Below are 22888 nucleotides of genomic sequence, written 5' to 3'. Positions count from 1 at the left end.
GTCACTTATGCTAGGCCAAGTCACCAAACAAAGGCTTAATGCCTATCCTAACTACAATTTCAACCTCCCCTAAAAATGTAGTCTTAGCCAATCAGTCAGGAATTTTCTGGTCAGCACCAGTGAGGTCATCTGTCACATGGGCCCTCTCTATCCTTCAAAGGATGATGAGGTAATCTGCATGATAAGACTCTCTGTCCTTCCCAGTAGGGGCAGTGGGGGGAAGGGGACCTTGCCTGAAATAATCCTTTATTTTCTTTTGTTAATAACTTACTGGCCCATCCTGCTTCCTATAAAAACCTTCCATTTTGTACAACTCCTCAGAGGTCGCCCCACTTGCTAGATAGGATGCTACCCAATTCATGAATCACTTAATAAAGCCAACTGGATCTTCAAATTTACTTGACTGAATTTTGTTTTTCAACCATAGATACATTTGCACCTTGGCAGCAAGATTTGCCTTAAACTGACGCAGAGATATTTATCTGTACTTTTCCCACTTTGTGTGAATATGTGCAGAGATCATTTCTCTGCAGAAACAAGTATTTGATTCTCTGGTGCTGCTGCCGACCCTGCCGGGGATGCTAAGCAACACAGGCCTATGACTCTGAACCCAAAACCTTTGGGGCCAGGTGTGTTTGGAACCCAGTGTCTTTATGACTTCAGGAAAGTTTTCCAGTGCACATGACTCATATTACCCTACTGGGAGTATATATTACATATATACATATATAGTTCTTTGGGGATGCCAGGAGAAACCACCTGCAAAGCAGGAAGGACAGTCAAAGCTCCTTGCCATAATAGTAGGGACCCACTGACTTCCATCAGGGACGGATGCCTTGGTGGTCAAGGAAAGTTCTTTCATCAATACAGTACCAAGCTACAGTGTCCCTGAAAGAGAAATTAATGTCCGTATGACACTGGAATGGCGAATGCATGAGATTATTTACTTGTCAAAACCCCTAGCCTATGCAACACAAAAAGTATAATGTAAACTACTGACCTGTTAGTATTAATATTATGTATTAATATTGGCTCCTCAATTGTAAACAATATACTGCACTAAGACAAATAGGGGAAATTGTGAGGGTAGAGGGAGAGAGGAGATTAGGCAACTCTAAACCTTCTGCTCAATTCTTCTGTTAATATAAAACTGCTTTAAAAATAAAGTCTATCAAGGGGCGCCTGGGTGGCTCAGTCAATTGAGCGTCCGGACTTCGGCTCAGGTCATGATCTCACAGTCTCTCTGTCTCCCTCTCTCTCTGCCCCTCCCCCACCTGCACTCTGTCTCTGTCTCTGTCTCAAAAATAAGCATTAAAAAAAAAGATTCAACAAAGCATGCACGTACAGCTCTTGGAACCACTGGCAGCATAGAGCAAGCTCGCAGTGAAGGTTAGCTCTCATTAGCTTTTTACTCTCCAGCATTATAATTCTCTTGTCTAACCCTTGAAGAAAGAAATTTCATAGACCATAGTCAGTGTGTCCATTCTGAGATCAGAGGAACAGAGTGGCAAAAGTCTGCGTGAAGAAGGAGCAGTTTCCACCCCGTGTCACCCAACAGAGAGGGGCAGCAGGCCTTATAAGGGGTTTCTAGCTCCACGCTTTAGGTAGGGATGGTGGCCTGTGAGAGAGCTAGCAGAAAGTCTCATACTGTCACGGGCACATTCTGGAGAAGACACATGCAAACAGAGGCAATGAAGTAAGTCCCACAGCCTAGGGCATGCTGTCTTTCTAAAAGAGTAGCTGGAGAACCCAGTTAACCCCTTGATATACCAGTACAAGGAACCATTTCAGAACATGTTTGCTGAAGCCAGACGCATCATTGTACTGGGCAGCACACTGGACCAGATAACCTGAAAGACACCATTTAGCTTGTCCATGGTTCCTCCTTATAAGCCCCCACCTGTTCTCTCAGAGTATCTCCGTAGCTCTGCCCACACATGCAATCAGAAATCTCATCTGATCCCCAACTCCCACTCTCCATCCCAGTCTGTGCTCCAGTCCAGATCTGCTTCGCCAATGTATTATTGCCTTTGCCTTCTGCAATTTCCTTTTCCTTTCTGGACCTCCAGTGGCTTCTACTGCTTCCAGACCCAAGGTCATGAGTTCTCCCAGGCACCGAAGTTTGTAGTGCATTCAACAGATTCCCCTTTACCCAGGCAAACTCTTAGGTCAGTCTTCCTCCACAAAGGCCCTCCACTGAAAGAAAATACCCCATTGAATATCTGTAAAAGGGGTCTGCCCCCTTTTCTTTCCAGACCATCTCCACCATTTACCACTGACTGATCTGAAATGAGTCCTTCGAAATTCCTCGCCATTGGCAGTCAGTCATTCCTCCTGGGGTAATCTCCTAGCCCCTGTGAACTATTCTACCCTTTTTAAAACTGTTTTTTTCTAATCTAACATCTCTCCATGATCACTGTATTTACCTGATTAGAGCTCTCTGAGCTTTATTTACATAGCTAAAATTTAGAGGACTAACATTTCTAGTGTTGGTGAGGATGTGAGGACACTGGGGCTCTCATACCTTGCAAGTGGGAGCATAAAATGGTAAAACCACTTTGAAAAACTGTTTGACAGTTTATTCTAAAGTTAAACATACACCACCCGAGACTTAGTAATTCCACTCTAGTTATTTACCCAGTAGAAATAAAAATACAAGCCCACACAAAGACTTTTACATGTACGGTCATGGAACCTCTGTCAACAATAGTAAAAAAAAAAAAAAAAAAAAAAAAAAGAACCAAAACAAACAAACAAAAAAACCAAAACCAACCAACTAGAAATGATCCAAATATCCATCAACAGGGGAATTGATAAACACAATATTACATTTTTACATAGTTAGATAAATCTCAAAAACATTAGGCTGAATAAAGAAGCCAGACACAAAAGGGTACACACTGAAGATTCAATTTATATGAAGTCCCAGAACAAACAGAACTAATTTATGTGAAAAACAATCAGAAAGTGGCCACATTTGTGGTTGGGATTGACTGGAAAGAGATGTAGGAAACATTCTGAGATGGTGAAAACATTTTGTATCTTTAATCTAAATGGTGGTTACAGAGGTAGATACACAGGTGAAATCTCACTGATCTGTATATACCTCAATTTTTAGAGAGTTTACATACTGTGACACAGAATCCAAAACTTACTTGTGTAATATAATTAAAATGCATTTCATCAACACTAAGACACATTCCCCCACATTTGAACATTTCTGAAGTCAGGATGTGCCTTAGAATAAATGAGATGTCACAGTTTATTGGCAGCATATTTTCTTTCCTAGAAGTACATAAAATAATAGTATCTCCTAGATTCACCAAAAATTGGTAGCCTCTATTTTTTTTTATTTTGCAAAATTCCTGCTAAACTCATAAAAATTAAACTTTCTCGCAGTACTCCTACCTTGGTAGCTTATCCATTCTCCCATTGGTAGTTCTCCAAGCACATACTTAGCCTATTCACCACCCTAGGAATGCCCTGACTTTATGTCCTATTACATAACATTCTTTAAATCCACATCTTCAAGTTGTTTGAAGACGAAGCAAAATGGCAGACTGGTTCCAGCCCCACATGGTTCCAGCACCCACAGCTGAGGCTTCAGCCTCCACTACTAGGTATAGCCATGTCCCAGCAGATGTCCTTGTGAAGCCAATGGCAGGGCAAACATGAACACAACTATGGCTCAGCAGCTCAGCTGTTCTTGTTGCCAATCCCGCTCTGTCCTTGTCTGGTCCTAATGACTAGTCTCACAGAATGGAGAAGGGTCCAAGTGAAACCTTTCTCTTCCCAAAATTAGTGTAAAAAAGACTACAGTTTGGCTCACTAAGCATCTATTCCCAGCTTCATTATTCCATGCCATGCTCCATTATAGAAAGGCTGGGAAGCCAAATGCTAGCTTTTCCAACCTCCCTTGTAACTTATGGGAGCCACGTGACACAGTTCTGGCCCATGAAACATATTTTGAAATCTGTTGGTGTGGGTGAGGGGAGAAAGGACCTGGCAAAGCTTCTGATTTCTTGTTACTCTGCCTCCCAGTGATTTGTCTTGAACTTAGATGTGACGGTTGAAGCCAGAGAGGCTCTCTTGCAACCGTTAAACAGCAAGGATAGAGAACCACATGCCCTCCACGAGAAAACAGAAACAGTTTTGAAATCACAGTTACATTTTTTATGAATGTTAATGATCTTGTGGCTATGTTTCTAGGAGTCCTTATCTTTTGAAAGATCCATACTGAAATATTTATAGATTAAACGTGATGTCTAGAACTTGCTTCAAAAGAGCCTAGTGGGGGCTGATGGGAAAGTGGATAGAGGTACAGATGAAACAAGATTGATAGATAAATAGATAACAGGAAGCTAGATACAGACCCACATTCTCTCTACTGTTATGGATATTTTGAATTCTCCATAATAAATAGACTAAAAGATCTGGCAGAAAATACCCCTGTCATCAAGCTCAACATTATCAGTTGACTCTCACAAGGTTAACCTCACCAGTGATAAGTAAGTAATGTTGATAGCACATACCCCTACCCCCCCAACTGAGGCGATGAGAAGGGCACTCCAGCTCTGTGGTATTCTTCCCCAAAACCCATAACCCCAAACTAAGTACGAGGAAGCATTAGACAAAATCAAACCGAGGAACATTCTACGAAGACACCAGACCAGTCCACTTCAAAAAGTGTCAAGGTCATGAAAAATAAGCAAAGACAGAGAAACTGTCACAGCCAAGGAGGAGCCTGGGGAGATACGAGGGCATGAATGCAATGAAGTACCCTGGATTGGATTCTGGAACAGGACAAGAACATTAGTGGGAAAACTGAAGAAATTTCAATGACATCTGTAGTTTAGTTAATCGTAATGAACCCACACGAATGGCTTTCTCTTGACAAATGTACTATAGTTATAGGAGATGTTCACACCCAGAAGACTGGGTGAAGAATATAGGAGAACTCTTTGTATTTTCTTTGCAATTTCCCTGTGAATCTAAAATAATTCCAAACCAAAAGTTTATTTTGAAAAAAGTCTAAAAGGGAAGAATTTGTATTCCCAACGTTATTATTGAACCAATGGCATACTTTCAGATTTCCTGTAAAATAAAACACGTGTTTGAAAGTAAATGCCACTTAATTAGTCTGTTACTTGCAGCTGAATGAATTTGAACTGACGAAATGTGTTTATTGTTTGAGGTAATTAGCTTCTGAAACCCTCTGCTGACAACAATGCACTTGGCACCCTGCAGCAATGGGGCTGGCGGCTCCTGTGAGCAACCTTGGACCCCACTCTCCCCCCCTAGTTCACACAGGGAGAGCTGGGAAGTGAGGGGAAGAAGTCATCTCCTTGGGAACCTGCCTAAAGCAGACAAGTAGCATAACCCATTAGGAAGTATCTGTGACACTTGATCAACCAAAAAGCAACAGCTTTCTTTTCCGCTCTATTCATCAACTATAAAGAATTAGCGAACAAGATGGAAAAGAAGTCTCATATCAAGTAGCAACAAAAACTACAACATATCTGGGAATAAGTAATAAAATATGTGTGTGTATGTGTAGACCAAGATGTGTCTGAATAAAAGCACGAAGCTTTGCGGGACACGGAAGCAGACCCGACTAAATGAAGGACACATTATCATGTCCCTGGATATAAAGATGCTATGTTGTAAAGATGTCAGTTCTTCCTAAATTAATCTGTAAGTTAAATATATTGCCAATCAAAGTTCTGATGTAAAACCTAAATCTCATCTACTATAAAAAAATTTACGCAAAGCGGATCATATATCTTAAGACGTAAAACTGTAACACATTTACGAGATAATGGAAGAAAAAAATCTTTGTGATCAAAGAGTTCTTGGACATGGCACCAAACACACAATCTGTCACAGAAAACTATAGGTAAACTGGACTTTATCAAAATTTAAAACTTTTGCTCTGGGAAAGGCACTGCTAAGAGAATGAGAGGGAAAACAAACGGTGGGCTGGGAAAAAGTATTTGCACATCACACACCCCACACACAGGACTAGCTACATGATGCCCAGGGCCCAGTACAGGCTGGAAGTACTGGGTCCTTTGTTGAAAGTTATTAAGAGTTTCAAGACCATGAGTGTAGAGCGTCACATGGAGTGGGGGGCCCTTCTGAGCGTGGGGTCTGTGTGACTGCAACGATCACACTCCCAACAACAGATCTGTGTTCAGAATACACAAAGAACTCTCAAAACTCAATGGTTAAGGAAACAAATAACACATTTTCAAAATGGGCAAAAGATTTGAACAGGCACTTCACCAATGAGGAGAATAGGATGGCAAACAGGCACACGAAGAGATGTTCACCATCATTGACCATGAGGGAAACACGGGCTAGAGCCGTGATGAGGTAACATTGCACTGGTCAGAATGACTACAGTAGAGAGAGCTGATACCACCAAGTGCTGGCAAGGACACGGAGGAGCTGGAGCTCTCAGGCCTCGCTGGTGGCAGGGCCAAACAGCATGCCACCCTGGCAAAGAGTCTGGCAGGTTTTTGTTTTTGTTGTTTTTTCACCAAGTTATACTCGCCATACAGCCCAGCCATCTCATTTTTTGGCATGTACCCAAGAAGAATGAAGAGTTACGTTCACAGAAAAATCTGTACACGAGTGTTTAAGATAGTTCTGTTCATAATGGCCCCAAACTGAAAACAACCTAAATGTCCTTCAGCAGGGGAGAGCAGATAAGCTGTGGTTACCTCCACACAATGGAGTGCTACTTAACAATACACTCAAGAACTTGGATGAATCTCAAATGCATTGTGCCGAGTGAGCCTCAGAAGGCAACACACTGTAGGATTCCACTTATATAACATTCTCAAACAGATAAAACTTTAGGGACAGAGAATTGATGGGTTGGAGGAAGATGTGACAACCAAGGGATGGCAGGAGGGAGTTCTGGGGCTACGAAACCATTGTGTATCCTGATTGTGATGGTACCAACACGTGTCTATGCTTGTGTCAAACTCACAGAACCATGCATCCCCCTGAAAGCCAATTTTATTATATACAAATTCTTAATTCCAGTGTAATTTTGAAATCGAACTTGACAAGCTAATACTAAAGGTCAGACAGAAGAGACAAAGAATGAGAATAACAGAAACATTTTGAAGCAGAACAATGTTTGAAGATTTGATCTCTCAGATTTGAAAATATCCTATAAGATTATCATAACTGGCTGGTACAGAGACACAGATCTGTAGAAAGATAAATAAATCAATCAAAGAATCCGAAGCAGGCATACATACAAATTTGGTTTATGATAAAATTAACATTTCAGACCAACAGGAATAAGATGGACTATTCAATAAATGGTTGATAACAAATTAGTATCTATTTCTTTTAAAGTATAGTTATACCACATTATGTATAAAACAAACATTACATGCATTAAAGACCTAATTGTATGAAACAAGATTATAAAAGTCTGTGTGTGTGTGTGTGTTTACAAGAATGTTTGCTGAAGCATTGTTTGTACCAGCAAAGAGAAAGAGAGAAAGAAGACAAAAAAGAAAGAAAGAAAGAAAGAAAGAAAGAAAGAAAGAAAGATAGAAAGAAAGATCCATCAGAAGTTAAATAACATATATTCATACTAAGGAATAGGTATACCAATGTATGTTCTGACATGAAAAGATTTTTTTTTCAGTGTAGAGCTAATGTTTAATTGCTTCAGTGTAGAGCTAACAGAATAATTGCTTTATTAAAAAGATCTTTGGGGGGCACCTGGGCAGATCAGTCAGTTAAGTGTTTGACTCTTGACATCAGCTCAGGTGGAGATCTCATGCTTGTGAGATCGAGCCCCATGTCAGGCCCCACGCTGGGCATGTGGCCTTTTTAGGATTCTCTCTCTTCCTCTCTCTCTGCCTCTCTCCCCTGCTCAAGCACTAGCTCTTTCTCTCTCTCTCTCTCTCTCTCTCTCTCTCTCTCTAAAAAAATAAATAAATAAACATAAATGAAAGATCTTTGGGTGTGCATATTAAAACCTCACACAACGTTGGGACACCTGGGTGGCTCAGTCAGTTGAGCATCTGACTCTTGATTCAGCTCAGGTCATGATCTTATGGCTCGTGAGTTCAAGGCCCACGTCGGGCTCTGTGATGGCGCACATCCTGGTTGGGATTCTCTCCCTCTTCCCTTCCCTCCCTCTCTCTCTCTCTCAAAATAAGTAAATAAACTTAAAAAAAAAAATAACCACATACAACATGGTTTTGAGAGCCATGCTCTGAACTGCTAATAGTGGAACAGAAGGCAAGGAGAGGAGGGACAGCCTTCACTTCTCACTCTACGTACCTCATTTTTAAAACCTATTCACTGCATACAGCAAGGTATTACTTACTATTAAACACCGACTTACTTGGTGACTATGTAACCAACGCAAGGAGCCATGGGAGTCTGAGAGGCTGTCACGGGAGAAGGAACACTGTGCCAGGGGCCTGCCAGATGCTCTTGGCCAGCAGGGCTTTTCGTCCAGGCCCGGCCTGTCCCTTTGCCATACAGACCCCTAGTTCCCCAGTAAGAAGTAGTTGTCAAGGAATAAAAAGAGGCTTCTGGCTAAGACCCAAGGTTTGTGAGTTTAGAAACTTGCCTTTTCTAATACTTTTCAAAAGACAAATAAAAACGAGAAGAAGAGAAAGCCAACACGGGGTTAAACTGTGGAAAGAACGTCCTGTGTTCTTAAAAATGACGGCCAGTCATAGTCAGTGTTACTAAGTGAGGTTCAGAGAGTGAATAGCTAATGACTAGAGCCACTGAAATCCCTTGAGAAGCATTTCCTGTGAGATTTATAAAAGCAGGCCACTAAGGAACATCAGCAGTGACAGCTTACACGTACACGTGTAATCGTTTACACATAGACACACACATATGTACACATAAGCATTATATGTAGTGTTTTGCGTTTATAAAACCCTCTACACACAGCTTTGTATGTGATCCATACAGCATCGCTATTACTATGACTCTGAAGTTATAGATAAGAAACTAGAGGGGGACCTGGGTGGCTCAGTCAGTTAAGCAGTTGAATCTTGATTTCGGCTCAGGTCATGATCTCATGGCTGGTGAGTTCAAGCCCCAAGTGGGGCGCTGCATGTACATCGTGAAGCCTGCTTGGATTCTCTCTCTCCCTCTCTCGCTACCCCTCCCCTGTGCTCATGCTCTCTCTCTCTCTCAAAATAAATAAACATTAAGGAAAAAAAAGAAGTACGTTCTGCAGAAGACACAAGAGGAAACACTGCAGCTTCTTTAGAAAAACACATAGATCAATCTCATTTCAGAAATGCAAAGACACAGTGTGAAAAACATGGTTCTAAAAAATATTTAGTGATTATATAAATACAGCACATATATTTATACACACACATAAAAACACCTTTTGCTAGAATTATTGATGCCTCAAATAATAGAAATGCAATTCAAAATTACTTCAACAGAATAAACAATACTACTCCAAAGGTGAATCCCGTCTTGTATCCTAAAGTCAGTCACTTTAATTTTACTTATATAATTTTACTCACTGCTACCAGGGAATTTCTTTAGCTATGCTCTTAATCTTATAGTTATTTTGCTTCAGTAAATCGGAGCTCTATTTGGAGGTCACAGTTAATTATCACAAGGTCATTGAGTAAAATTACCCTCTTATGACACAGTTTACCACTTTAAAGGAACTGACATAGCTTTCTACAAACAATAACAAGAAAAAAAATTTTAAGTGGAACGTATACAGTTTTTTATAAAAAAAACATTTGTTTCTGGTTGCAAGTCAACAGTCTTTGGAACTGTAAAACACATTTTGTAATGTAATATAATTTGTGGGTTTGAGCCCCAATTTCTCTGCTCATCTTAACCAAGAGACTTAGCAACTGAGCTTGAGGACGAGCAGTACAGAGTAACGATGGGTTTACTGAAAATCTGAGGTAACCATGTGCTGGTCTTTTTCTTCCCACAAGATGGGACAGCGGGCTGAGTGCCCACCTTCGCACTGCACTGCACAAGGCTTCTTTTACAACTGCCACCAGGCGCCTATAGTTTCCATTTTCAGCTATAGTTTCCAACTAGGCGTGAGGCTTCTCGCTAGACCTTACCTTCTCCACAGATACAAAGGAGAGTGTAGACGGGGGCATCCCTAACTTTTCTAATGCCTCCCAATCCAACAGTGTTTGTTGAGCAAATACCCACCAGACACTGGGGTAGGGATTGTGGACACTCTCTGTCTCCACAGGGCTCTCATTTGAGCAGGTGAGTGGACATGAGGCTCAAAATCAAAATAATGAGCCTCACTTGTGAAACCAGTTCATTGGCTCCAGCGAGAGTACATAACAGAGTACCTACCTAGTCTGGGGGGGTATCCTGTAAAGCTCTCCCAAGGAGGGGACTTTTATGCTGAGGCCTCAAAGCTGAGTAGGTGTCAACAGTACCAAGAATGGTGTTTGAGGTGGGGTGCCTGGGTAGCTCAGTTGGTTGAGCATCCAACTTCAGCCTAGGTCCTGATCTCACAGTGTGTGGGTTTGAGCCCCAAGTCGGTCTCTCTGCTGTCAGCTCAGAGCCTGCTTGGGATTCTCTCTCTCTCTCAAAACAAACAAACAAACAAACAAACAAACAAACAAACAAACAAACTTGGGGCACCTGGGTGGCTCAGTCAGTTAAGCGTCTGACTTCGGCTCAGGTTGTGATCTCAAGGTTCGTGAGTTTGAGCCCCACATCCAGCTCTGTGCTGACAGCTCAGAGCCTGGAGCTTGCTTCTGATTCTGTGTCTCCCTCTCTCTCTCTGCCCTTACCTGCTGGTGCTCTGTCTCTCTCTCTCTGTCTCTCTCTCTCTCTCTCTCAAAAATAAATCAAACATTAAAAAATGTTTTAATAAAAAATTATATTCATTTTGCCTGCAGTATTTTCATATCGTCTTTCAGCATTGTAGGTATTTCAAAATATGGTTTAGAAAGCATCACCACTCTGGAGGTATAACAGTTACAGATCTGCCTCCGGATCTTACGTGACAAATGCAAATATATTTATTCCTTTTATTAACACAGATTTTAAAATATTTTGATAACTGTATTTCAGAATAACAGTTTATTTTGAAATCTTGAAATAATGTTTCATTGTATTCATTTAAAAGCATTATTCTAGGGGGCACCTGGGTGGCTCAGTCAGTTGAGCATCCAACTTCGGCTCAGGTCATGATTTCACAGCTGGTGAGTTCCAAGCCCTGCATCAGGCTCTGTGCTGACAGTTCAGAGCCGGGAGCCCGCTTCAGATTCTGTGTGTGTGTGTCTCTCTCTCTCTGCCCCTAACCCACTCGCATTATGTCCCTGTCTGTCTCAAAAATAAGTAAACATTAAAAACATTATTCTGGGAGCACCTGGTTGGCTCAGGTGGTTAAGTGTCTGACTATTGATTTTGGCTCAGGTCACGATTCCACGGTTTGTGAGATCAAGTACTGTGTCAGGCTCCATGCTGATAGTCCGGAGCCTGCTTGGGATTCTCTCTCTGCCCCTCCCCCCCTCAAAATAAATAAAATTTAAAAATCTTTAAAAAATAACATTATTTGGGGTGTCTGTGGCACAAAAACAGGCAGAGACAGCATCGGCAAGGCAGTGGCCACGTGGAGTAGAGTACATAGTAATCAGGGTGTGGAGTTGGAGATAAAGGTAGATGAAGTTTGGATTGGTTGGGTGAGTGGGGCCTTAAAAGCCAAGGAGAGAATCCATAAGGCCTGGTGGATTGTTATCATCTAAGAAATGTGATAGTTGACTGAACAGCTATATCAGGGCTTCTCAAACTTTAATATGATAAAAAATCACATGGAGAGCTTTTGAAAGCACAGATTCCCCGGGCCCCGTCTGCAGACTGGGATTCAGTAGGTCTCAGGCAGGGTCCCAAGACCTGCATTTCTAATAACCTCCCAAGCGATGCTGACATGGCCTGTCCACACAGAAATGCACACAGGAAACCAAAACTCAGAGATGTTGTGGTAAAGTTCTATGTTGTGTTAATGCTTTCTTGCATTTGGCAGTAAGGTGCAAGTACAAAACCAAAAAGAACGAAGGCCCGTGGCTAAACAAATATGTGAACAACTTAGAATGATAAAGGCAGACTTGTGCTAAGACCTTTTATAATGCCAGAGTGCATGGTCACTCTTCAGAAGGACATAGCATGCGGTGTGTCTTAACCTTTTATGACCACAAAGTCCCTTTATTGTCAGTGGTGCTGGACTAATTATCCAGAGGACACATGGTGAGGAAAGCTGTTCTCTGGTACCTCTGGAAGAAGTCTCCCCAGCAGGCAAATACCAGAGACAGTTAAAAGCAGTCTATAGATAAAGACATTTTAAAGCCTTTGCCCACGGGTCCTGAGTAGCTCAACCAACATCCCAAGATTCAACTGAAGACATTTTCCAGAAGTTCAATTTTCTCATTTCACTTAAATTGTTGATTTTCCTGAATGCCAGCTTAGAATCACTGTTGAACTTAGAATCCCCTCAGGGAGGAGGGCCTATCTAAACATCCGGCTACCCCAACCAGGCCCCATGGTTTCTGAAGCATCGAACAAATACAGGCAGCTCTGTGTTTCCTGCCTTTCTCCTATCTGTACAGGGAATTTTTTTTTAAGTTTACTTATTTTGAGGGAGAGAGAGAGAGAGAGAGGGAGAGAGAGAATCCCAAGCAGGCTTCATGCTGTCAACACAGAGCCCAACACAGGGCTGGAACTGACGAACTGTGAGATCATGACCTGAGCCGAAGTTGGAAGCTTAACCAACTGAGCCACCCAGGCACCCCAAGTTTATTTACATATTGAGAGAGAGAGAGAGGCAGTCAGAGGGAGAGGGAGGGAGGGAGGGTGGGAGAGAGAATCTCTAGCAGGCTTCACGCTGTCAACACAGAGCCCAACATGGGGCTCAAACCCACCAACCGTGAGATCATGACCTGAGCTGAAATCAAGAGTTGGACACTTAACCGACTAAGCCATCCGGGTGCCCCTGCACAGGGCACTTTAGATTAAGCACAGGTGTGTGTGCTAGGCATACATAAACACCACCACACCCATGGGTACGTATACATGTAGGCATCTAATCCTCAATCCATTTCTTCACCTAATTTTTACTTGGAGGACTGTTGAAGATTGACCCGCTAACATTTTCCCATGAGGTTATGACATATCTTAGGAGTTTCAGGGGTTATTTTTGTTCTTATTGCTCAAAGGGGAAAGAGTACAGGCTTGAGCCTCCCACAAGGCAATTGAAAAGAGCAAACGCCCGTGTTCACTGACAGTTCGTAAAAGGGACAAAGGATGAGAAAATCCACTCGAACTTCCACCGTTAAGTTTCTCGGACGACCAGAAGAACTGGGTCTCCACAGCATATGGTTTCTCAAAGCTTGGCCTTTGGCCGCATTCCTTTTGAAGTATGCTTTTCGGGTCTTGCCAAGTCCCAGCTTCCACACAGGACTTTGGATGACATTACCATCCTTTCCTTCAAATAAAAAAACCTTCTTCCTCAAGACCTAAAAATACTCCTCAGCCTTGGAGTACAGCCTTGTTTTTATCAACGCCTGTCCACTGGACCAGTTGTTAGACTGGGACAAGCCAAAAGCACAAAGAAAAAGCAGCAGTTTTGAGGACACTGATCCACACTACTGGGGTCTCCTTGAAATGTCCAGATCACAGAAATAGCAAAAATCTTTCCTTGTTCAGTCATGAGAATACCATTCCTACCCCCAACTCATACTTTTTCTCTTTCCTATTTTTTTTTTTTTTTTTAGGAGAGGGGATGATCTTAACAAGATGGAATATTTTTTTTTAATTAAAAAAATTTTTTTAACGTTTATTTATTTTTGAGAGACAGAGCATGAGTAGGGGAGGAGCAGAGAGAGAGGGAGATACAGAATCAGAAGCAGGCTCCAGGCTCTGAGCCGTCAGCACAGAGCCTGACACAGGGCTCAAACCCACAAACTGTGAGATCATGACCTGAGCCGAAGTCGGATGCTCAACCAACTGAGCCACCCAGGCGCCCCTTGAGTTTTTATTCTTGCTTATAAGATAAACAGATAAGGATTTGGTTAACTGAATTATTTTTCTCATTCCTAAAAACTGGCTTTAAATCTCATTTAAATTGAGTAAAATAAAATTTTCTCAGAAAGCATTAGATACATTTCACTTTAAGTCACATATGTGATGATTTTAGTGCTCAATGGTATAGTATTCTATAGCAACTCGTGGCCATGTTGTCCTGATTAATAGCCCCAAATTTAGGGGGTTAAATATTTATTCACATCAAGTCAAACTCATGTGCCCAGCATTTGAGGCCCGTTGCTGTCACATGCTGTGGGCAGGCTTGGGCAGGAAGCATATTTGGTGGTGGAAGTCATAGCTGTTTCCAGTCTCAATAGGGGTCAGTGGGAGGGAGGACTGTGGTCAAGGAAGAGGGTGGAGGGTTGGGTGCCCTGAAAGTATGATCAAGTGAGGTGCCCTGACAGTATGATCAGTATGCCAAGGAGAGATCAAGGGCAGAGGAGGAGCTCAGCAGTGGCGAGGCCACTGTAGATACAGGGGATGGGAAACCAATCAGAGTGCAAAACTGACTGGAAAATAAGGAAACTGGGGGAGTTGGGGGGTGGCAAATGGTCTGAGAAAAGGCAAAAAGCTCATACAGCAGGTGCTCTAGTCAGCCTGGTTTGCAGTTTGGGGACAGGATGTTTTGTTCCTAATGAGTTAGTTGTAGAATCAGCTTCTGATCGTGTGGCCCAGTCTCTCTTGAGACTCATCCCTCACACACCGGGTCCACTCCGGTCAGACGAGACAACTCCCACCTCTTCAAACAGACTTCAAATTACCCCTCTTTCTCCCTCTATCCCTTCTGTCTCCATTCTTAGCCCTCACCTAGAACTCCTTTCTTCCTGGATTGCCTCCTGTCAAATCCAGGGTGTTCCCTCCCAAGCCATCAGAGAGGTCATTATTGTGAAGTCGTCCCTGATCCCTCACTGATGACATCTGCGTGTACTGTCACAGCCAGTGCACTAATTTCGAGGTGACTGAGAGAACAGGGTAGCAAAGTGGTGTGTGTGTGGGGGGGGGGGGGGGAGGGCAGAGAAGCTATCCCAGCCCTACACTGTATTTTAAGCTCTAAACTTAAAATTCTCCTGCATTCTGGAATAACTATTGTTATCTTCATATCAGTACATCATCTTACCTTCCGCAGGATATTGCACGATGCCAGGTTGAGGCTGGCAGTTGGTTTACTAACTTACATCCTAACAGTCAACCTGAAGGAGTCAGAGCAATTCTGGGATGAGTAGCATTCAGAGTTACATATATTCAGCATTATAAACAAGGGAGAGTGGAGAGGAAAATCTTTACTTGGGGTCCACTCTGTTTAGGCAAGCCATTCCACACCCCTCTGGATCACAGTTTGTACAAATATGAAAAGAGAAGAGTTCATCTGCCTTATCCATATCCCAGAGCTTTGAAAGGAAAAAGTTGAGATAATGCCTATAATATGTTTACAGGCTACAAAATGCCATGTACATAGTGACATTGGCAAAATGTTCATTTATTCCCTATTCAACTAACTAATATGCACTGATACTTATTACTTGATAAGTAGGAGGAAAACAGAGACCATGTACATACTGACTCTACCTCTTAATTGGATAATTAACTGGATACAACTTGGTAAATGAGTGCTGAGATGTGCATTTTTCTCTACATCCACCATTAAGAAATCATTTCTCTTGACTTTCATTCTTTTGTTGTTCTTTTTCCAAATTTCTAGACAACCCATATACCTATGCTATTTTTGTAATTAGAAAAACAAACACTGGTTTTAGTCCCAAGGGAGTTTGTATTGCTTCTCCCAAATGTCACCATGAAAGGTCACCCAACTCCTTTATCTACCTATAGATCATTTGCCTTGTGTAGAATTGCTGGATGTTAGGCACCAAGAATGGTCCACACTTCCTCTCTCCTAAGTGCTAAACAGGATGCCTTACATACCACAGGCCTTTGGATTTTTTTTTTTAATGTTTATTTATTTTGAGAGAGAGAGAGAGAGAGAGAGAGAGAGAGAGAGAATCCCAAGCAAGCTCCACACTGTCAGCACAAAGCCCACTGTGAAGCTCGAAATCACAAACTATGAGATTGTGAGCTTGATTTCTTAGCTGAAGTCAAGAGTTGGACACTTAACTGACTAAGCTACCCAGGCACCCCAAGCCTTTGGATTCTTATATTTTAGTACAGCATATTTCCAGAAGCTTCCTGAACAGTTCCACCCATGAGTGTTCACAAATACAAGCTTTCCCTCTCCCACACCTATTTCAAATAAGGAGCAAAACATGTATTATTTGAAAGCTCAAGGGGCACCTATGGCTCAGTTAGTTAAGTGTCCGACTTCGACTCAGGTCATGATCTCACAGCTCGTGAGTTCCAGCCCTGAGTCAGGCTCTGTGCTGACAGTTCAGAGTCTGGAGCCTGCTTTGGATTCTGTCTCCCTCTCTCTCTGCCCCTTTCCCGCTCACGCTCTTTCTCTCTCTCCTTCAAAAATAAACATTAAAAATTTTTTGAAAGTTCAATCTGAAACTACTAAGGAGAACCATGTAATATATGACAAAATCAAATTATAAATGGCTTTTGAATGATCCTCACCATTTCTCTTGAAAACTTTAAATTATGAGTGCTCCCATAGGCCATCTTGCTATTTTCTTATAAAGTAGATTCTCAGAAAATTCTATGACTGGACATTTGGAAAAGTGTAGATTCCTATTGATGGGACCTTAAACATGGGGGCTGCTGGTGCAAAGGCATCAAGATTAGACCAGAGGACCAACACTTCTGGAAAACAACATCAACACCCAAGCTGATGGGTCTGGGATCCAGTCTACAGAAATGAGAGAGAAGTAGCCACTGGAAAACTTACCTCTTAGATTCTGACTCCTCTGGGACTCAGTCTCTCATCTCTTTAATTCTGTGGTCAGACTTCTTTCAATTCCATCCTTGCTTTTGTTTCATACTTTGGAGGAATCCTCTTTTGATAAATCACCACTTTTTGTTTTTAAACAGTAATACGTGCACTTGGCATGACATTCAAAAGGTACAAAGGGTATAGGTATGGAACATCAGTCTCCCCTCCACATTCAGTTCCTCTCCCTGGAGATGACCAGCTAACCAATTTTTAGAGCATTCCTTTCTTCTTCATTTCCACAACCAACTCCCTGGACCAGGCTCTCATGTCTCCACTCTTATCTTAATATAACAGCTTACACCAGCTTGTCTCTTTCTAAGCCAGACTACCCTTCTTCTATCAGGTAGAAGAACCATGAAAAATGTCTGGGAAAGACTGATCTGGATTTTAATATACATAAGACATAGAAGTGATACAAAAAGGGAGGAGAGCATTCCATGGCAGTGGGGAGCCTGGCAAGTGCTCTGCAAATGTTTCTCAGGTAATTGAAATGATCAATGAAACAAGCAGGTCTTGTTAGAGGAATCAGAAAGGAAACTACTTTACTGCAACAGAATACAGAGTAAGACTGAACAAAAGATGGGGGCCATAGTAATCACAATAATTAACATCTATTGAATTAGTATTAGGTGCCATACACTTTTCTAAGCTTCTAAGCATTCTATTATCTTACTTACTCCTCAGATCCCCTTATGGGGTATTACTTCATCATCCAGCTTATAGATCAGGAAACAGAGCCTTGGGAAGGTTTAGTAAATTTCTAAGGATATTGAATTGATGTGTAGTCAAAAGTCAAATCCAAGATCCAATTTCAGTTGACAGGGACAAGAGTGATTAGGATAGGGAAACATGGACCATCTGAAATTTGAAATCTGAAATTTGTAAACTAGAATTTGGGGGATATTTTCCATATGTTCCCACCATTCTCAGTACTGAGAAAGATCAAACAGATGCATAAAACTTGGCTCCTTCCCTGCAGAGAACCTGTACTGAGTTTTTTTAATGTTTTTTTCTTTTTTGAGAGAGAGAGAGAGAGAGAGAGAGAGAGAGAGAAAGAGAGCACGTGTGAGAGTGGGGGAGGGGCAGAAAAGAGTGGGACAGAGGATCCAAAGTGGGTCTGTGCTGATAGCAGAGAGCCCGATGCGGGGCTCATGAATGGTGAGATCATGACCTGAGCCAAAGTCAGACACTTAACCAACTGAGCCACCCAGGTGCCCCTACACTGTATTTTTTTTAAAGCTACTATCACATTGTTCTGCAGGTGACCTGAGCCACTTCCCTAGTGATCCTCTTGGTTTCTCAGAGTACAAGCTCCTGAAGACAGGGTCAATGGCCACTGTTTCCTTTGAACTTCCTCCCTCTGCACAGACCAGCATTCACTCTTGAATTCCTTCTGTTACTGAGTTGTTACTAGGTCTAAATGTGACAGATATCCCAAAGGTAAGGAATTGAAGGTAGAAAGCCCCTGACTCATTAGACCAGTGGCCAAAACATTGGTGAAGTCAAGAAAAATGCCCTAAATAAATGTACATCTTTGGCTTATTTGCAGAGTGGAAAAGCAGATTGTCATGACTGACATATTCCTAGGCCCTAGTTCTCAGAGAACATCTACCAGTCATAAATCATGAGCCAAGTGGCACAAGGAACAATTAAGGAATATTTCTCAACCACTGGAAATGAGGCTTCTCCTTTTCTTTTTTACAGCAAAAAATAATATATTAGACAGCTTCTACCTGTAACTATGGTATTCACCAAAGGATTTTACCACCTGAAGAAGCAGAATATATAATGATGAGATGACTAAAAATGAAGGAAATTTTACAAAGAACACAAAATAATGAATTTCTTTATATATATAGATTTTAATTTAAATACAAATTAGTTAGCATATTTATAATGTTAATCATAATATAATAATGATTTCAGGAATAGAATTTAGTGATTCATCACTTATATAAACAGCCAGTGCTCATCCCAACAAGTGTCTTCCTTAATGCCCATCACCCATTTAGCCCATCCCCCCACAGAATACCCCACCAGGAACCCTCAGTTTGCTGTCTGTATTTAAAAGTCTCTTATGGTTTGTCTCCCTCTCTGTTTTTATCTTATTTTTCCTTCCCTTCCCCTATTCTAAAATTTCACATATGAGTGAAATCATATGATTATTTGTCTTTCCCTGACTTATTTCACTTAGCAGAATATACTCTAGTTCCATCCACAATGTTTCAAATGGCAAGATTTCATTCTCTTTGATTGCCAAGCAGTATTCCATTGTATATATATACGCCACATCTTTATCCATTCATCAGTTGATGGGCATTTGGGCTCTTTCCATACTTCAGCTATTGTCGATAACACTGCTATAAACATTGGGGTGCATATGCCCCTTCGAATCAGCACTCCTGTATCCCTTGGATAAATACCTAGTAATGCAATTGCTGGGTTGTAGGGTAATTCTACTTTTAATTCTTTGAGCAACCTCCATACTGTTTTCCAGAGTGGCTGCACCAGTTTGCATTCCCACCAACAGTGCAACAAGGTTCCTCTTTCTCCGCATCATTGCCAACATGTTGTTGCTTGAGTTGTTAATTTTAGCCATTCTGACAGGTATGAGGTGGTATCTCACTGTGGTTTTGATTTATATTTCCCTGATGATGAGTGATGTTGAACATTTTTTCATGCGTCTGTTAGCTGTCTGGATATCATCTTTGGAGAAGTGTCTATTCATGTCTTTTGCCCATTTCTTCACTGGATTATTTGTTCTTTGGGTATTAGTTTGATAAGTTCTTTATAGATTTTTGGTACTAACCCTTTCTCTGATATGTCATTTGCAAATATCTTCTCCCATTCTGTCAGTTGCCTTTTAGTTTTGCTGATGTTTCCTTCGCTGTGCAAGAAGCTTTTTATCTTGATGAGGTCCCAACAGTTCATTTTTGCTTTTGTTTCCCTTGCCTCCAGAGACGTGTCAAGTAAGAAGCTGCTGTGGCCAATAATAAAAATTTAATAAAGTGTAAAGATAATGCACATGGGCAGCAGGAACGGAATAACAAAATATCAAAACATCGGTTTGGCACTAAAAATGGCTGCTTACTATCAGGAGACAGAACCACAGCTCATCTTAAGGCAGAGCTGCCCACCCAGTGTGTCCTGGCATCAGAAAGGTTACAGATGTGCCACGAAAACATTGATCCCTTTAGTCTTGAGATGGCTGGATGTGCTGGGAGGCCAGAGCATTGGGAAGTGGTCTCTAGCTGTGAGAAGCCGACCCAAGGGCTCCTCAAAGGGTAGCCTGGCTGAGTCAGAGTCTGACAGTGTACCCTACAATCCCCAAAGGAGGCAGGTACAATGGTGGTGTTTACCATGGGCTGAGTGGAAGCAAGGAAGACATTTACTTCTGCAGCCAGCTGGGAGTGTGAGGCTGCCAGCTGCAGGCAAGGGACCCCTGGAGATGCTGGGAGGGTTGGCGTTCTAGGATGCCCGGGACAGGGCATGCAGCCCAGAGTGCGGCCAGCCAGAGTAGGCATGCTGGAAGGCCAAGTAGGTTTTCCAGGTGGAGGCAGCTCCAGAACTTGCACTTTGAATGCATTAGGCACTTCTGTGTATTTGTGGCTGATGTGCCCTTTTAATGGTGACCAACCAAGCAGCAGGGCGACTTCTTTAACACGTAGGCTTTTTGAAGATTAGAGCTTCAACATCTTCGGAAATAATTGATATTGAAAGAATTCAAGTGGATTCAAAATTTATTCTCATTAATCTAGAAATTTCAACATTATATTTGTCGGTAAAGAAAAAAGAAGAGCTAGTGAATTTTTAAGATACAATTTCAGTAGTTGTAAAAAAAATATGGCTTTACATTTTGATTGCCTTCTTGTACAAACTTTGTGCAAACTTTATAATTACTTGATAGTAATTATCAAGAATGCAAATACTGTATGTCATCGTTTTAAAAGATTTGATCAGGAAATGTGTGTCATTTTTTCAAGTATAAAGCCACATATAAACAAGTTTTATTTAGGGACGCCTGGGTGGCTCAGTCAGTTAAGCGTCGGCTCAGGTCATGATCTCATGGTCCCCAGGTTCGAGCCCTGAATCTGGCTGTCTGTGCCCAGAGCCCGCTTCGTATCCTCTGTCGCCCTCTCTCTCTGCCCCTCCTCTGCTCACACACTCTCTCCCTCTCTCAAAACTAAATAAGCATTAAGAAAAAAAAAAAAGTTTTGTTCATGGAATCTAGCTGAAATTTCTCCTGAAAAGTTTAAGGTCTTCTTTGGAAGTTTCAGGCACAGTCAGTATTTAGCATTTTTCTTAATGTAAATATATCATACTTACATCACATAAATAAATGTAAAGAAATATAAGAACTATAAAGCAATGTTCTTACCAAGCCCTTTACAGATAGAGCCAAGTCACGTCCATGCTACTCTAGTGTAACTACACTAATATATCATCATTTTCTGGCTGTGCTGACATGGAAAATGTTGGGAAGTAGTCCCCAAAACACCTTTTACTACTAAAAAACATTCAACCATTTTTACTGCAGGCAAGTCCAATGAGTATGTGGGCAGGAAACAATGTGCTGTAGGGAGGATGAGTTTGGGCAAAAAGAAAACAGTGAAAGAGCAAGGGTATCCCCGCAAACTACAAGGACACCAGCACTAGGACAGGACCTTCCTTCTTTTTAAATTGTCGAAGACACACAACTTGATTTTGCCAGGCTGGAAAGGAAAGACCAACAGGTGAAAATTAACCGTCGCAAAGTCAAAATAAACATTGGTACTTTATTTCTATCATCGAATATGCGGAATATGAAAAGTGGCGCAAGCAAACCTGAGTGTCATGCCCAGCAAGGCCAGGAAGAATTTATGAGAGAGCCCAGTTATTCTGGCTGCCTGGTCACTGCCTTTATCCACCAGCCTGAACCTTCCTTTCAGATCATCTTCTCAAATTATCCATAGGAGATTTATCCACATACTCAATAAGAAAAATATTTCTAATTATATCCAACCATTCTTAATATGAATGAGAATTATGCAGGGGCGCAAGATTGCCAAGACTTTTCTGCCAAACAATTCCTTTTGACTTAAGAAAGAACAGGCAGCTGCATTGTTTCCATAGCTCTCCATATAAAAGAGCCCTTGGAATGAGACTGACTGGCCTGCTTTAAAAAGCTCAAGGTAAGTGGGAACAGGGAACGGGCTTTCAAGAGGGACACTGGCCACGCTGCCTGCTGCCCTGTGTCGGCTGCAGCTGCTAGCTCGGTACTGCTCCTTTGGATACTACATGTTTCACATCCATGGCTTTGTTGCCTGCTGTTTACAATAGAAGGCAACACTGCAGATAGGATTGTGTGTGTGCGTGCGTGTGTGTGTGTGCACGTTAACTAATGAAGTGTTTCTTTCCCTTTTTTTTTTTTTTAACAGAACTGTCTTGCTTCCAGGCTACATCTCCACTTGCTAACAAGGTAAGATTCAGACTAACCAGTCCCTGGAGGGGAATGTGAGAGCCTCTGGGATGGATCTGTGTCACTTAGCAACCTTTGAGAAAGTGCTGGTCTCAGTAAATACCTTAACAAGTGTACTTCAGGAAAGGTGCTGGAGAAAGAGGGAAGGAGCGGACAATGCACATATAGTCATTTGGGATGCAAGCAATCATTGGTGGGGTGACATTTTGGCAAGAAAATTGCTAATGGAATTGCTAGTTTGCTAATAGAATATTCCATAGGGGGAAAAATCTGCACTAAGATTCTCTTGCTAAAAATCTCAAATTTAATAAAAACGTATCCTGCTTTTAGAGTTCATTAAGTAAACATGCTCTCTAACATATAAGAAAGAAGGAACCTAGGAAAATGCTTCCTTTAAACTTCATGAAAACTTTTAAGAAGTTACCGTGCCCAGTGCTGAGTGCTGCATGAAATTAAGA

This window comes from Prionailurus viverrinus, chromosome E1 (assembly GCF_022837055.1).
Source record: "Prionailurus viverrinus isolate Anna chromosome E1, UM_Priviv_1.0, whole genome shotgun sequence".
In the NCBI taxonomy this organism is placed as follows: Eukaryota; Metazoa; Chordata; class Mammalia; order Carnivora; family Felidae; genus Prionailurus; species Prionailurus viverrinus.
The sequence above is the reverse complement of the archived record's forward strand: the minus strand, read 5'-3'. Positions refer to the sequence as shown.